Source organism: Eptesicus fuscus, chromosome 15 (genome assembly GCF_027574615.1).
Source record: "Eptesicus fuscus isolate TK198812 chromosome 15, DD_ASM_mEF_20220401, whole genome shotgun sequence".
In the NCBI taxonomy this organism is placed as follows: domain Eukaryota; kingdom Metazoa; phylum Chordata; class Mammalia; order Chiroptera; family Vespertilionidae; genus Eptesicus; species Eptesicus fuscus.
In genome coordinates this window covers 8170097-8187989 of record NC_072487.1, presented here as the reverse complement: position 1 = coordinate 8187989, position 17893 = coordinate 8170097, and positions in this window count along the sequence as shown.

Here is a 17893-nt window from a genome sequence, read left to right as displayed (position 1 = left end):
CTGTGGACACATTATGAGGGGCGGGTAAGATAGGGTGTGCTCCTCTATCTGCCCTGGCTCCCCTTGCACCTCCCTTTCCTGAGTCCACGGTAGAGTCCTCGCTAGTCCAAGACCGACTCGTAGAGCGCAGACAGTTAGAAGAGAGTGCTGGTCTGTTCCCAGGTGTCCCTAAACAGGCGACTTCAAGGTTTCCCTGAGTGGCTTAGGTTTTACTAAGTAGAGTCTTCGTACCTCTAAGACTGAAGAGAAAACACAGTCAACTACAGCTTCAACTCATCTATTTTTTAAAAAGAGTCAGGGTCATAGAGCAAACAGGGAGTTACTTGTCTATAGTGCTAGGACTGACCATTTCCTGGCAGCGGCCCCTGGTCCTTCGATATCTGGGGCCAAAAAAGCAGAAGAGATTCCCAGTTGGTGGAGATGGCCAATGAAGTTTGAACAGTGGCTTCTATTCTATCTTTTGATCTCCTTCTCCGAAGAAGCTAGAGTGCTTGTGAGTTCTGTGTTTGAGAGAGTGTGTGAGTACCGTAAATAGAGGAGAGAAATTAAAACAAGTTTTAGAGAGTCTCTATTCCTCCCGGCATCTCACAGTCTGTTCAGGGAGATGGACAAGTAAACAGCCATAATTGCAAAGCAGCGCATTATATGTCCCAGCAGCAGCGTTGTGTGGGCCTTGAGGAGGGCACAGGACATGCTGGCAGGTGAAGGCAGACAAGGCTTCATGGAAGGTGATGGCTGGTTGACTCCTGAAGGACAGTAGGAGTTTCCAGATACCTTGGGGGTCAAGGCCATTCCTGCTCCACCTAGGTGAGTGGTTCTCAAACTTTAGCATGAAGTCACGGCGAGTGACTGCTGGGACAAAGCACAGACTACTGGGCCTCCCTCCAGAATTTCTGACTGAACGGGTCGAGGTGTCCCATGAATGTGCGTTTCTACAAAGTCCACAAGTGCTGCTGATGCTGAGAACTGGGGGCTTGCCTGCAGGATGGCATACGATCTGCTGGGAAGTTAGTCTATCCCTGGAGCCTAAGGGCCCCTGGGCCCCATGCAAAGACCATTCACTATCTGGACAGCCATGCCCCATAGAGAGGTTTTAAGCCACAAAGTGCAACAATCATATTTGTGTTTAAGATGGCAACTCCGGTGCAACTGCAGAGGGACAGGGCAGTTGTAACGTGGTTCCAGTCAGCCACTCAGGAAATGATGAGGTTAGAACAAAGGCCCTGGGGAGTGGTGGGAATGTTGAGGACGGATCGGAGGTTAGTTAAGTGAAAATGAGAGCAAACGTCTGGTCTCTTGAGCTATCCTTTCAAAGCGGAGATATAAATCAGTCGTCTCCTTTGCCTCCCTTGCTAAAATATGCATGATGTATCTTCTAGGAAAGGACACACAGATTTTAACAACGTTTGCTTAATAGCTATCGTTTGTTCACTCTTTTTATACAAGAAAGAGGGAAGCATCCTTATTTGGTGAAGTAAGAGTACCCCCGTGGGTCTTGCACATGCAAAGCCCTGGGTGAAGGGTACCTGGGAAACGAATGGGGGAGCCTTTGTGTTCGCAGTTGGGGCTAAAGCAGACCAGAGAAGGCTGGAGCAGCCCAGACTAGCGATGTAGAGAAGGAAAATACCAAAAGTTGGTGCACCTTCAGGAAATGGAATGAGGATTTCTAGGAAGCCTGGGGACGATTCCACACGTGACTGAATCTCCTGTAGAATATGCTAGATGAGGGTAATATAAAATGTTAGCAGTGACATGAAAGCTAATATTTATTGATGGTTATTATCTTAGCCTGGGTTCCCCCAGAAGCAGAACCTGAGACAGAGGCTCACACGCTGGTTGATTTAGGAATGGGACCCACACAGCAGGAGTGTGGAAGTGGGGAGTCGCTTGGGATCAGGGAAAGCCAGTCCCAGGCTGCAGGATAGACTGCCCACTGCTCACTGCATCCCATAGGATCTGGTTTGTGAAACACACCTCCGAACCATCCACCGAAGGAAGAGAGAGGGCAGGGTCCAACCTTCTCCTCGGGACCCAGGGCTGGCCCACTGGATGTTAAATCTCTTGTACTTCTGAGTTGCACGAACAGGCATGTCCTCTGCAGGTGTCAGAGAAAGAAGCCCTGGGAAGGCATGAGAAAGGTAAGGAGCGTTTAGGTTGCACCTGCACAGCATGTCAGCATCAGAGGTGAGGCCGAGAGCATATGCGATAGTATTTGATGTGTTCAGTACACTTTCAATGGGCCAGGTCCTGAGCTGAGGGCTTTGCGTGCATTCTTTCATTTAATCCACACAACAGTGCTCGAAGGCAGGCATTGCTACCCTGCATTATGGATGAGAAAATGGGAATTAGAGCCCCAAGATGAGACAGCCAGGAAGTGGCAGGGTTAGAACTCAAACCAACTTCTTCCTGGCTTCCAAGCCCAAACTTAACCACAATATTAGGCTGCACCCAACACATTAAACTACATGGTAACTTATAAAGTCAGTTGAGGAAGCTGTATCAAAAAAAATATTTAAAATACTTATTAATATTATTTCTATGCTACAAATCTAACTTAAATAAATAATCAAAATTATGCACACATGATATTTTAACAGTCTTACTTAAAATGGATAAGATAGTTAGATGATAGAAAGAGATAGAGATAGGTAGCTGTATAAATTAAATGTCTATGTATATATACTAGAGAATCATGAAACTATTTATAATGATGACTATTAAAAAACAATAACATATAGAAATATTCATGATATGAGGTTAAGAAAAAATACAGCCTACAGAACATATAGCATGATCTTCACAACATACCAAATATAAATATATAGAAAAGAAGCCTGAAAGGATAAGTAAAAAATGTGAGTGGCAAGATAATATGAATTTAAATTGTTTTTCTTTATACTTCTCAATATTTTTTTAAATTTTCCACAAAAGCATGTAATACTGTTACGCTAGCTTAATGTGCAGCGAGCGGAGTGACTACCCCTACTAGGGACCCTGCACTGATGCCTGGGTCACCTGCAGCACCAGAGGGGAGTCTGTTCTGTCCTGCACCCGTCACAGCAGCTGCTGTCGCTGCAGTCACTGAGGAAGAGTCCTTCATGGCGAAGAGAAGGCTGTGTGTCCTCACGAGTCTCTCTCACAACCCTGCTTGCAACCCAGAGCTGCGCCTCTACTCCCAGGCCAGAGATTCTCACCAGCCCCAGCTGGGCATCACCGCAGCCTGGCCACTGCTCTCTGTCCACGGCAAGGCTCACATCCTTGGAACGCTTGTGTTTGAGAGAATAGACTCCAAAGATAAAATGATGAAGGAAATGGCCCCACAGCAATTCCAGGAGAGATGTAGCAAGCGGCACCTCTTTCCCTAAAAAAGGTCTAGCCTGTGAACATGAGCATTCTGTCCGGGGCGAGGCTAGAACTCCTGCACTCCCTGAAGTCCTGGAGTCTTCCCGGTGCCTGGAGAAGATGAGACTGTGGGCCGGGAAAAGGACCTTCTCAACATTTGCGAATACCTCTAGTGGCAGCTCTACTTTCACCCCCTCGCCTGCCCAATTTCCTTCATTCCCAATGAAGAATTCTTATATCAATAGGATTTCCCACCTCTGAGTCTGCCTAGAAGTCCCTCCCTTTTGTGTGTGTGTGTGTTGTGTTGTTTTGTTTTTAGGGAAAGAGGTGCCGCTTGCTACATCTCTCCTGGAATTGCTGTGGGGCCATTTCCTTCATCATTTTATCTTTGGAGTCTATTCTCTCTACTTCCCTGCTGGGAATAATTCCTGGAGACCCAAAACTAGAAGGGTACTATACTCAGAATGGCCATGGCCAAGTGCTTCACATTAACGCTTCCAAAGGCCACAGGGTTGCCTTTCGTCCTTTATATAAACAGTCAGAGCTATTTCAGAAAAAACAGAGTTGCTTGGCAGGGTGCCCTATAGAGGAGACACAGCTATACATTCTGGCTATAATCTGAAGAATATTTGCCGTTCTATCTCACTCTACATTATCAGACCTCGAAAGATAGTCTGACGAGAGCCAGTGGGAGGAAACCTTGAAAGCAAAGGTTTGCTATTTAGCAGCCATACAGCATGTTTTAAACAGCATTCCTGTGAATCTCCAGAATTTCACACATAACATCCTTGGCAATGATGTGATGGCAAATGTGTCACAACCAGCTTTCCAGCGGGTAAAAAGCCCTGATTTGTAGTATCTGCCAATATCTATGTGTAAATACTCCTACTATACCTATTTCAAGTTGTCAATAGTTTTAAACTGGCCTATAAAGCCCTTGAAACTTTACAGTAAGCTCTCATAAGCTGATTTGAGACATAGAACTATGCAGGCAAGTGACTTAAATTCCATAATTAGATGCACCTGCAGGAAGCAAGCTTTGAAGAGAAAAGAGAGAAATGTGAGGAAGCAAGCTCCACATGGACTCTGTCTTTTCGCAAAGGGCAGAGTTGGCGTGTAGAAGACTTGATGGTTCTAGGCCCAGTCCTAGCACCAGCAGTATGAGTGGCTGCATCCATTCCCATAGCAACAGCAGTAGAAGCATCGTTCCTGACTTCAGGGACTCCTGCCCACCTGGAGGTTCTGTGAACATTCTCACATTCTTTAGTAAATCCCTCCGGTGCATTGACATAGAGCGGATTCTCTTATTTGCAAACAAGAGCCCTAACCGATCCTGTTTGAGGCGGAGATAGATACTTGTCAGCAGAATTGAGTATTGCTTCCATGAAATCTGTCTTTAGAGTTTGATTTTCCCCGTGGGGGTGAGTTCAGGATTCATCAACTCCAGGTGCTCCCCATGAACAGCAGTGGTGGACAGAAGCCACCTCAAACTCGATTACTCTGCAGCTCAAGACATAGGAAGGGTGCGGCCAGCTGTACTGCACAATGAAGCATCTGATAAGGGTTCGATGAAGACTCCGGAGAGTGAAGAGTAACTCACTCCACCTCAGCAGTGCCAGTTCTCACATCTCCCCCCAAAAGTGGGGAAAACTCCTTGGAGGAGCAACACAGAAACCATACAGTTTATCATGTATATTTTGATAACTTCTAACAATTCCTCAAATATGTGGACCCAGGACTTTGTGAACCTGCCTCCAAGATACCTGAAATCCTGGTTAAAAATTCTTTCTGCCTTGCCAGATCTCCTGAGTCAGAGTCTTGGAGGGAGACAAGGAATTTAAATTTTCAGCTTCTGCTTAAAATGTTTGAGAACCATGCCTGGTGGGCTGGTGGGCGTGGCTCAGTGGTTGAGCATCATCCCAGAACCAAGAGATCACCGGTTCGATTCCCAGTCAGGGCACGTGCCTGGGTTGCAGGCTCAATCCTCAGTAGGGGGCCTACAGGAGGCAGCCCATTGATAGTTCCCTCTCATCAATGTTTCTATCTCTCTATCCCTCTCCCTTCCTCTCTCTCTCAAATCCATATTTTTAAAAAAATTAAAAAGACAGATTTCCCAAAAAAATGTTTGAGAACCAAACATATTTGATGCCCAACACCACAGAAAGCCCACCCCCCAAAAATACATCTAGCATTTTCTGTTTAGGTTTAATAGAAAATGCTAGATGTATAACACAAAATAGTACTTGGAGGGGTACTAAGCGCACATCTCTTTGGAAATCATGTGCTCACTCATTCCTTTTACACAAGTCCTTTCAACAAACAGTCTGAGGTCTGTGCTTCTGCTTTGTGTATACACGTCTTCACCACAGAAAGCCCACCCCCCAAAAAATACATCTAGCATTTTCTGTTTAGGTTTAATAGAAAATGCTAGATGTATAACACAAAATAGTACTTGGAGGGGTACTAAGCGCACATCTCTTTGGAAATCATGTGCTCATTCATTCCTTTTACACAAGTCCTTTCAACAAACAGTCTGAGGTCTGTGCTTCTGCTTTGTGTATACACGTCTTCAACAGGACACTGACAGATGCAGGAGGCACGCATGTGTCATCGGCCTGTGTGCTCACTCTCTTCGCAAAGGCCGTACCTGGGAGTTGCAGCACCCAACAGAGGCGTCTACTGCCTGGGGAAGTGGGGAGTCGGGCTATCTGCCTCCACACCCTATCTTTTCCTCCAAACAGCAAGAGCAAGGCCGCTGTCCACATAGGAATCAATGGAACGCAGCAAGCTCCTCTTCTCTTCTCAGCTTCCCTTCCATCCCTCTGCCCTCTGTGCATGGGCCACCTGCTCCCTGTGCCTCTCCATGCTGTGCTAGCTTGAAACTCTCTCCAGAACAGAGAGCAGTGAATCAAGTCCACTTCCAAAGCCACGCGGAGGGGTAAAACCAAGTCAGATGACATTGGATGACTGAGGACTGCCAGCCCATCAGCTAAGGTAAGACTGGCTGGTGCCTTTCCGAGAAATGTCACTTGGGTTTCATTTCCCAGCTTGCCCCAGGACCCTCCGGTTGGCTTTCATCATATATTTCTGACATTTATACATAGGAATAAATTGATTGGTTGATCTTTCTGGATTTCCCTTTCAATGACTAACCAAGGAAAGAAAAATTTAAATACATTATTTTAAGCCACCGGTTGCAACTGCATAGAATAAGAAATGAACAGACTCTCTTCTTTAACCAGCCAACATGTGACCATTTACTGCGTCTATATGCTTAGCTGCACGCTCTCTGCCCTCAAGCCTCATGGACTAGGGCAGGGTTTCTCAACATCAGCAACACTGGCATTTGGGTGGGACAATCCTTTGTTGTGGGAGCTGCCCTGTCCATTGTACAATGTTGTAATACCCATAGCTTCTACGCACAGGATGCCAGTAGCACACCCCACCACAGTGGTGCCAACCAAAAATATTTCCAAACATTACCAAGTGTCCCTTGGGGGACAAAATTGGCCCTGTTTGAGAACCACTGGGGTAGACAGAAATGTGAATAAATATCTATAATGAAATGAGAAGGTGGTGAAAGGCAGAAACGTATCCCATGCTACAGTAAGAAAAGCTCACTCCACCAAGGAAATGAGGAAAACAGAAGAGATGATAAGTGAGCTAGATGTAAAGCCTTTGTTATCAGAAGTAACTCCTTATTTTGAACTCAAATTGGCCTTTTTACACAACTAATATTCTTTTCTCTAGACTCTCTCACCTGATGCTTTGAAGTTAATAAATATAAAAACTATCTGTGCCCTAACCGGTTTGGCTCAGTGGATAGAGCGTCAGCCTGCGGACTCAAGGGTCCCAGGTTCGATTCTGGTCAAGGGCATGTACATTGGTTGCAGGCACATACCCAGTAGGGAGTATGCAGAAGGCAGCTGATCGATGTTTCTCTCTTATCGATGTTTCTAACTCTCTATCCATCTCTCTTTCTCTCTGTAAAAAAAATTAATAAAATATATTTTTAAAAAAACAAACTAGTTGTCTACACAAGTATTTCCTAGCTCAATAATACCGGCTGACTTCACTACTCTGGACTCTGGCCATGAAGGAGAGAAGGTGGGGACAAGATCACTGGTGGAGCCTCAGACACTGTCAAAGAAGAGAGCAGATCCCGGGAGAAAACTTGAGGAAACATAAATGGATGGCATATCACTAAGCATAAGAATCCAAGTTTACACAAAAAGCAAAAGTCTGGACAATAACTTTAACAGTGTGATATATTTTTCTGCTGTGAAATGAAACAAAAGTGAGCTGTAGCCATGGAGTGGTTTGCATGCAACACTTACCCAGAAGCCTCTGCATGTGACACTGCTGTTGGCTAGGGGTATCTCCTGGGCTCTCCTTCCAGGTTTTAACTGTTTGCTCCTCTCCAGGTTAAGAAAAGTTCTGGGTAAAACAGCAGATGCTCAACCCTGGCTGGTGTGACTCAGTTGGTTGAGTGCTCTCCTGGGCACCAAAAGGTCGCCGGTTCAATTCCTGGTCAGGGCACATGCCCCGGTTGTGGACTCGGTCCCCAGCAGCTGCTCAGACACTCACTGCTGCAGGCCTTTCATGTGGGACAGCCACAAAATGTCATTGTCCCCTGTGTGCAGTAGTGTGAGTCCACAGGAGCCCTTTTAATTCATTGACTTTTAATACTAATAAATGTACAAAGCATCAGTGAAAGAACAGAAGCACTTGGAGAATGGTGGAGTAGAACTTCCAAAAACCCATTCGTCCATAAAGGCAATGAGAACATTGACCAAAAAAGTCAATATTAAATTTTCAGAGCTCTATAAATTAACTAAGGGTACAATGATCCAAGAAGTATTTATTCAAGAAAAGTGGCTGATTCTCAGTAAAAAGGGTGCTCTTTGTGATGCCCAAAATTGACCTATTACCACCCTGTTTTGAATCAGAAAATTTGCATCATTATTTGTTGAACACACAAGTGCAGTCTACTCTGATTGATTAAGCATCAATTGGTTTGTGTGATAAGTTCAGCTTACAAGCACTGTTAGGAATTTTTTATATAATTATGTCTTTTTCTCATAAAAACCCCTTGTAATCAGGAAACTTTTGGGGTTTCTTCCTGAATCTGTGCTCCCCTAATTGCACTTCTTTGATCCCAAATTAATGTTTGTTCCCTCTCATTTCACTTTTTAACTTCAGGTTAACATACCGAAAGATGCTTTTATCATCCTATCACTCAGAAAATTCCAAGTTTCAGAAGCTCTGTGCTAGGATCTGGGAGCAAAGATCGAATATAAGTTTCTTATTATATCACAGTATCACAGAGGCACACCAATCCTTTCACCGAAGAGAGAAATTAAATTCCATGAAGGCAGAACTGCACCTGGCCAGGTCACCCTAACTCTCTGCTCAGGGTTTGGTGCATAGTAGGCATGCGATGGATGTTTTATAGAGATTATCAATCCGTCAACACAGAGCACATTGAAAGAGCCTCGGCAAAAATCCAAGTGGAAAAGACTGAGTGGCCAACCCGCTCCTTGATCCCAATGGACATGCAAATGAATCAATGCAAATATTCTACATCAAATATTCTACATATAATTCAAGGCTCTAGGCCCTAACCCTCATGTATGGAAAGGTGTTCATTGGTACTAGCAATAAGTCATAGAGGATGTGAAGGTAGAGAGCTAATTTAATACCCAAAAGTATCCAACAACTGTTTATTCCTACCTTCAGTCTCCCTACCACCACCATACCTCTTAATAGAAACACTGATAAAGAAGGAGGAAAACCAGGCCCTGACTCTCCTCTCCCCGCTCTGCTGCCTTCTGGGAGCCTCCAGAGTGAGCTGGCAATAGCGGAAGAAGAATGAGGAATAAAGGGAGTGAGTAATCGCTGCGCCTCGGCTTCCAGTTGTCATGCACTGTCAGTTTCTGACAAAAGATCAGAGTCATGCCCAAGGCGTAGGCAACCTGGGGTGCCAGGATTCAGGATTCTGTATCCCCAGTCCTGGCCCCCTGCACAGGAAGCGTCTCAATACAGGCTGCCTGTCCACCTAAGAACCAGGCGATCATGGGAGGTTGGGCCCAACTGTCATCCACCTGGACAGCTGCTGAACGTGACCCTGAGCATTAGGATGCAGAAACCAACCCATACTGCACTTTCCCATGGAAATGCTCCTGTTTGATCTGCTTCAGTGCAGACTGCCTTTCCTGTGAGCCTGTCATGGCGTGTGATGCCTCTATTACATACACAGCCTCTGGCACCATGGACAAGACTGAATTCCTGCCCAGCATTGAAACGTGCCAGAGCAGATCAAAATATGAAGCAGTGCTTACACTGAGGTGGAGAGCAACTCAAAGGCATGGAAACCTAACTCTTAACTCTTTCCCTGCTTCTGTCCTCAATGTCCATTGTACTGCAGCAGCCTAACTGGATGCCACATCACCAGCATCATCCCTGCTTCTCAAAACCATTATCGCCACCACAGCTCACCCAGATCCCAGGACATCCTACAGGGCTACCCATGGGATCCTAGCAGAGAGGCATTTCCAGAGTCCCGGGAAAGCATCGCCCCTCTGGCACTCCCAGCTCTCCCCGGGTGGCTCACAGGCACTCCCGTCGGAGAGGACACTTTCCAGCCTACAGCAGCTGCTCCATGGAGCCAGCTCAGAGGTTGCCTCAGCCTAAAGCCAAGGTGCATGGCAATGCCCGCAGATTAATAAAGCATGGGCATAAAGACAACCCTCTTAGGAATTAGCCTTCGGATTGTAGATCTTGGAAAGTCATGCCTGATCCAAGCTTGCCTGCAAGTCTGGCTCCTTTAACCAGTACAGGTGTGAGCAAATAAGGTATGCTGTTACAAATGTTAGGTGCTTGCCCTACCTGGTTTGGCTCAGTGGATAGAGCATCAGCCTGCAGAATGAAGAGTCCTGGGTTCAATTCCAGTCAAGGTACATGCCTGGGTTGTAGGCTCTATGCCCAGTGCGGGGAGTGCAGGAGGCAGCCGGTCAATTATTCTCATCATTGATGTTTCCATCTCTCCCTTCCTCGCTGAAATAAATATATAAAAAATGTTAAAAAACAAAAACAAAAAGGTTAAGTGCCTTTCTTAAAGCACAGGTGAGAAGCACAGGACAGAGTCACTTCTCCCTGCTCCTCCCTAAATGTGAGTGTACTTCTCTGTCCCAGCTGGGGGGCACCAGGGGGTGGCCATCAAAGCTCCCAACTAGAATGGACCCTCGTCTGGGGAGAGGTAAGACCAAGGACTGATGTTAGACTGTCTTGAATCCATACGTGGGGAGGCGTCAGAAAAAAAGATTGATAATGGACCTTGTTGGCATTGATACTTGCAGCTGTTTAAAAAATAACGTCTTTCTTATTACAAAGTTATTAATGTTTACTGTAGAAATGCAGACAAGTATAGGAAGAAAAATAAATTAGCAATAATCCACTTACCAAAGGTAAATCACTTTTACTTTCCATCCATGCGTTTGTGTGTGTGTATTTTCTGTTGTGATACTATTCTATAACTTGTGTTTTTGCTTAATAAAACTTCTTGCCCTAGCCTGTTGGGCTCAGTGGATAGAGTGTCAGGCTGTGGACCAAAGGGTCCTGGGTTTGATTCCAGTCAAGGGCAAGTACCTTGATTGCAGGCTCCTCCCCAGCCTGGGCCCTGGTCGGGGCACATGCAGGGAGGCAATGTTTCTCTCTGTCTTTCCCTCTCTCTTATCAATGGAAATATATCTCCCTAAAAATCAATGGAAGAATATCTGGGAAAGCAGAATGATGGTCCTTCAGACTACCCCTGCCTTGCTCTAAACTTCTCGCAGTGTTCTCACTCCGAAGCCCAGTAAACCACATGAAACAGGTCACCAGGCAGATCTTCCAGGACCATCTCTGACAGGGCAGAGCGCATGTGCAGGCAACACAGACCTGGCTTGCTTCTCCGCCCTGCTCCCACGCAGTGTTGGACCCGGACTCAGTTTCACTGTTCCTGTGGGTGACACACGGCACCATTTCCTGTGCAGTGTCCCCTGCGTATCATGTTTAAGGCCTGTGTCATGGCCTCTGCTTCAGTCTTGCCGGGACCAGAGCACATTCACCATGTTTTCTCTGTTTCTGTCACCTCTTACGGAAGAAGGTGTTGAATTCCTCATCTCCCACCTTGAATCATTTGTCCTCCAGTTCTGTTCCCTCTCGCCCTGATTTCGTTACTGCTGTGTCTTTGTAAGACACAGTGCATTCCCCCTTTCTTTGTTCCCTTTGCTCGCTGCACCTCTCCCCACCTCACCCGGCCCCTTCCACCAACTGATGGTTCCCCAGCTTCATTTTCTGTAGACAGCACTCTGGTATAGAAGGGACCCTTCCTTTTGCCCTCGGTCAAGCTTGCTCATTCAAGGCTGCTCTCGCCATATGGAGGAGCCGGTGGACAAATCATCCGCCACACAATGGACAAATCCCCCTCCACATAATAAAGAGACCTGTGGGAAGTCATCCCGTCCAGGAGAACCTGCCAGCTGCTGCCACACACAAGCATACTCCCCTGACCACAGGGAGGGAAAGCTGTGTTTGCATCCCAGCTCCCATTTGTTCCCCGAAGGACCAAAACCACTGCGACATTGTTATGCTAAGGGTCTTTCCTGGAGCCTCTCCTCTCAGTCAGCATTTGGCTTCACCATGGGTTACAACCTCACAAAAGCAAATGCAGGTAATGTGTGCAGGAAGGTTCCCATGCACCCTACAGAGGCCATCTGGAGTCAGCTCTGCTCTGCTTTCTGACAAAGGCCAAGGTTCTTTCGCTGCAGCCCATCCTGTTAGCTAGAGAGCAGGCTGCCCAATTTCCCGTGTCACCAATAACTCAAGCTCAGGAGTCAGAACACTGTGAGCAGTTTAGAGTGAGGCAGGGGTCGTCTGAAGGGCCATCATTCTGCTTTCCCAGCTGACTCTCCAGCAAGGCTTTAGGGAGCACTTACTTTTCCATTTGATTATATTCTCTTCCCCCTCCAGGGTCTCCAGCTCCTACTGTCTCTTCTCTGTGATCCTGCCTAACCCTCCACTTACACACACACACACACACACACACACACACACACACACACGAAAATACATATACACCCAAGAGTTTAAGGATTTTCAAAACACACTCACTGGTAGGAACCAAGAGCTATTTATAACAGTTCTTTTGCTGTTGTTGCTTTTCATTTGTACCACATTAGAAAATAAAGAAGAGAACTAAGACAAGTAGAGCTCATTGTGAGGACAGATCCCTACCTATCTGGTGAGATGTGATCACTGCCAAGTCTCAGAGCACTGGGCAGCCCATGGACCTGGTCTCTGTAGGCTCCTGCCTCAGTGTCCCCAGGTGTTGGCAACATCACCTGCAAATAATGAATGAACCAAGACTGCGCGTTGTGGCTACTCACTGGGTTTGCTTTCTAGAAGTAAATCCAGTCCTGACCTGTCCTCCAGGGGTAACACGGGGGAGCTCTTTCACAGACACTAGTGTTTTCAGTGAACGGTAAAAAGCTCCCATTTGGATAATATAAGATCAAAACCGTGTTGCTGCTTTATCTCCGCACAGAGTCTGACTCAAAGCTAAATGGTGGCAGTGCAGCTCTGCTTTTCTCTGAGCTGGAAAAGAATCTGCATGATTTTCTGAAGGATGACAGGAACATGAAAAATAAGTCAGAATATAAATATCTCACGTAAGACCCAGTGAACAGGATTAAGACAAAGTCTATGGAGAAATGAGAAAAAAGCATTGATCTGGGGAGATCTCAAGCAGTTAGGAGGCAAGGTTTTAAATAGCGACTGCTAGCTATAAAAACAAGAGAACTGTAAATTCTTCTGATTGTGGGTTTCCTAAAACATCAGCGATAGAAATATTCCTAAAACTCGAATATAGGGAAAGTCACTGCAATACATACCTCTTAAGGGAATCGATGCATTAAGAGGAAGCGTTTGCAGACTGAAAGCCGCATAATACACAGAGGTTGCATTCTGACAGCTTACTTGTTAAAAGAATCCATTTGCGGCTCCAATATTTGGGGTCAGCCATTTCTCAGAAAAAGGTTAATGGAAACAAAATGGAACTCCGGCACATTCTCCCAATTGCTGTGCAGAAATATAAGCAAAAATACTCCCTTAGCATATCCTAGGGCTATAGAATGCAAAATTATTGCAACTTCTACTGAGTAGAATATGCAGTCGGTACAATGGAGAAAAGAAGGGGGCTAGATGCAGGGGGGCATTTGTGTGGTGATCGGGCAGGTGGACTAAATGTCCGCTGGTCACCTCCAGCCTGGGGTGGCAATGCTTCCATGTTTGAAGGCAGAGAGTATGGAATAAGCCAAGTGGTGACTGGATGGAGCCGTAGAAACTTTCTCAAGTCAGCTTCCAACCTAGAAACTGCTCTGAAAAGTTTTATAAATGTGTCTCAGGCTCACAGATATTAGGGAAAGTTGATAGGAAATGAAGTCGTAAAACCTAATGGCTGTGGTCTAATCTTCCTGTCTGGGCAGCTGCATTCTAGAAAGGTGGGATCCGGCTTGGGTTTCAGCATTTAGAGCAGCTGTGCTCTCTGGAACATCACCAACTGTGAAGGTCCCAACAGACGAAGAGAAGAATCGAGCAAGAGCTGATGTCAAGAGGGAGTCTAGAAACCCGAGGCGGACATAGAAGCCTTGTGCACAGCGGTTTGGAACAGGATGGATCAGCACGTGTGAGGCTGGAAGGAATCCTCCCAGAGGGGGTGTCAAGGCTATTCCAGTTCAAATGACTTACGGCAAATGCACCACTGCATTTAGCGGGCCACACAGCTATCCACACGCGTCAGCCACAGCAGGTGTTTTGCGTTCTTTGGCTGGGATTTGCATGATCCAGGCTGGTCATGAATGGCTTTTAGGGAGGCCTCACTACCTGCCAGGCTCAGGGCCTAGAGTTCTGCTTGTAGCATCTTGGTTAGTCTTCACAGCAACCCTCCATCCTTATCAAACCACTCAGAGAAATCATATTTATTGAGGATTGATGGATTCTAAATTGCATTGTTCACTTAAATTATAAAATCATAAAGCTACACTACAGGAATGTTTTGGGGTATATGGTGCTTACCCTCTCCCCACCTCAAAATCCTTTAATTCTGTGGTTTTCAATTGGTGTGCCACAATACCTATTTAGTCAGGGGCATTGACCCCTTTTCCCTCACATTAAAAATGACAACAGCCAACACAGTAGCCATCTGGTGTGACTGAATCAAAATGATACCTAATTGACTTTGTCAGGGCAGCAAAAAAAAAAAAAAAAATTGGTGTGCTGTAGAATTTTAATAATTAGTCTACATGTGCCCTGAGATAAAGGTTGAAAATCACTGCTTTAATTGAATAGTCCTGTGGCATTAGCCACCAGCTGACACTGTAAGAAGCAATCATGTGAAATGTCTCAATGTGTTTGATGTAAGGATATTATCTATTGCATTACACAGCATCCTCTTCGCGAGTCCCCAAGAGACATAACTCCTGATCTCAGCATAACAATTATTATAGTTCTCCTAACACCTGGTATGTTTTTATATTATAGGCACCAGATCATGCAACTGATCCTTTTTCCATACTTACAATAGCTGCTAGCAAGTTCCAGGCCAGATTTGTGGCCCAACTCAAGACATGCTCTTACCCTGACTTCATCCCATTCTTTCTTACTCCATTTTTTTAAATTTAGTTATGCTTTGTTCTTTTATCCTATAAAATTCTGCACATTGTTTAATACCCTCTTTGTACAAGATCAGGTAGAAACACGTACATCCATACAGTCATGTGTACAGATCTAAAAGTGCTATGGCCAAATTGCAAATACAGTGCAGGTAATAATAGTTTCATGTACATATAATGGAAATTAGTGAAATTCCTCTCCTCTGTTAAAATTATTTCTTGTTAATATTTATAAGTAACCCAATTTTCCTGCTTTACGTTCTTATTGAATAAATCCATTTTCAACTTCCCAGAATCCTGAATTTCTTTATTACTTCATGGAGGAGCCAAGTCTTCTGATTTATATGGAACAACTTCTCCATCTATTGGCACAATTTAATATTGCGAATGATATCTTTTTTTTTTTTTTTTTTGCAAATAGTATCTTGAAATCAAATGTTTCCTTATTACTCTGAAGATTTTCTCTGTTTAAGTATCTTAAAAAGTTCCTACTATCTCTTAAAAAGATCTCTGCTGCAGTAAGCACTTTGCCTTCAGGGGTTAAAAATCCTATAGAAATTAAATTCATGGTATTACTACTGGGCTGAGAGGCCTCCTGGACCACAATCTCTACCTCCTAAAGGGAGTCAAGCTAAAGTTTCCAAAATAAGAGTTAAAAAAAATGAAGAGATGCTAAGCATATATAATCTAAGTCAGGTTAAGATGTGATAATCATTTTTAAATCAGGTTTAAGGGCTGCGTAAAACATTGGACATGCCAACATTCCAATACTCATTGGAAATAGCTTATAAGTGATAAAACATATGGGCATTCAGAAGGGCCAATCAATTGTATAAATATGTATCATAATATTAATATTGAGATGGAACCAGTCTTACCACTCCACCTACCAACAAATCTCTGCCCCCCCCCCTTTTTTTTTTTTTTTGGTAGTATTGGTTTAGTGATGGTGATCTCCTTCAGCATTTCTTGTCTGAGAATCTCTTTATCTCTCTTTCAATTCTAAATAATAGCCTTGCTGGGTAATCTTGGTTGTAGGCCCTTCCTCTTCATCATTTTAAGTATTTTGTGCCAATCTATTTTGACCTGCAAAAGTTTCTGTTAAGAAATCATCTGACAGTCTTTTTTTTTTTAGTATTTTTAAATTAAATGTATTGGGGTGACATTGGTTAATAAAAGTATATAGGTTTCAAGTGTATGATACATCATCTGTATATTGCATTGTGTGCCCACCACCCAAAGTCAAATCATCTGCTGTCGCCATATATTTGACTCCCTTTACCCTTTACTACCTCTACCCCTTCCTTCTGGAAACCACCAAAAAGAGAAAGAAATCAGTTGATAGTCTTATGGAGCTCCCTTGTAGGTAACTGTTTCCTCTTGCTGTTTTTAAGATTCTATACTTTTCAAAAACTTTATCTTTATTGTTGAAAGTATTACAGATATCTCCCTTTTCCCCCCATTGACCTCTGCTAGCCTGCTCACACCCCCACTCCAGGCCTTCACCACACTAAGATTCTCTACTTTTGAGTAAAGCATTGCCTTTACCTGACTAGAAAATTCCAGTTTCTTGTAAACAAAATACATCCGCTTTGAAGATTTTTAAGGCATAAAATGTTCTCAAAATCCCTGTAATGTTTGCAATCTCTATGTGATTCTGTATGTCTGCTGTGAATTTATTTATATGTACACCTCTTGAATTATTACCCTACAGATCTGAGCTTAAAACCCCTTTCTTCCATTAATACAAAGAGTATAGCCTTGAACAAGTTGCTTTTATCTTCAAAACCTTCTTTTCTTGTGTGGACATTAAAACAATACTGATTACCTTGTAAGACTGTACTGAGCATTACATAGTATTTTTAAAAATATGTAGCACTGAGATGTCCAGTCAAGATGGTAGCGTAGATGCTCACCTCCTCCCACAACCACATTAAAACTACAACTAAACTACAGAACAGTCACCACTGAGAACTTCCTAAAGTCTGGCTGAACAGAAGTCCTATAACGAAGAATGTGGGTTTTTTTAAAGCCACATTGAAAATGGTAGGAGGGGCAAGATGCTGAACGGGCTGATCCCACACCCACGTGTGGGATTTAAAAATTGGGAAGACATCTCCACTACAGAGGTGTCCCCTGAGGAGCAAGGGGTCCCAGCCCCACACCAGGCTCCCTAGCCCAGGGTTCCAGTGCCAGGAAGAGAAGTCCCTATAACTTCTGACTGTGAATACCAGACAGGAAAAGGCAAATGGGAGAAGGAAAAAGTAAGAATTAAATCAGAAATCAATGAAATTAAAAATACGAAATCAATAGAGAAAAAATCAATAAAACACAAAGTTGGCTCTTTGGAAAAATTGAGTCTTTAAGCTTCTATCCAGGCTAACTACACTAAAAAGAGAAGAGCCATGGAAATAAAAGAGAGGAGAGGATATCACTATAGATCTCATGGACATTAAAAAATAATAAAAGAATATTATGCCCAGAAATTTGTTAACCTCGGTGAAATCAGCCAATTACTTGAATGATACAATATGCCAAAATTCACACACATAAAAAATAGATTATCTGACTATGTCTATAGATGTTAAAGGAATTAAATAAAAAATTGAATAACCTTCCAAGATAGAAAGCACTAGGTTCAGATGGGTCCACTGGTGAAATCTACTAAACATTTAATAAAGAAATTTTACCACTTGTCTACAATCTCTTTCAGGAGATAGAAGTAGAGGGTATACTTCCTAACTTATTACATGAGGCCAGCATTCTCCTAACACCAAACCTAGACAAAGAAATTACAAGAAAACTATCGACCAATATCTCTCATGAACAAGATACAAAAA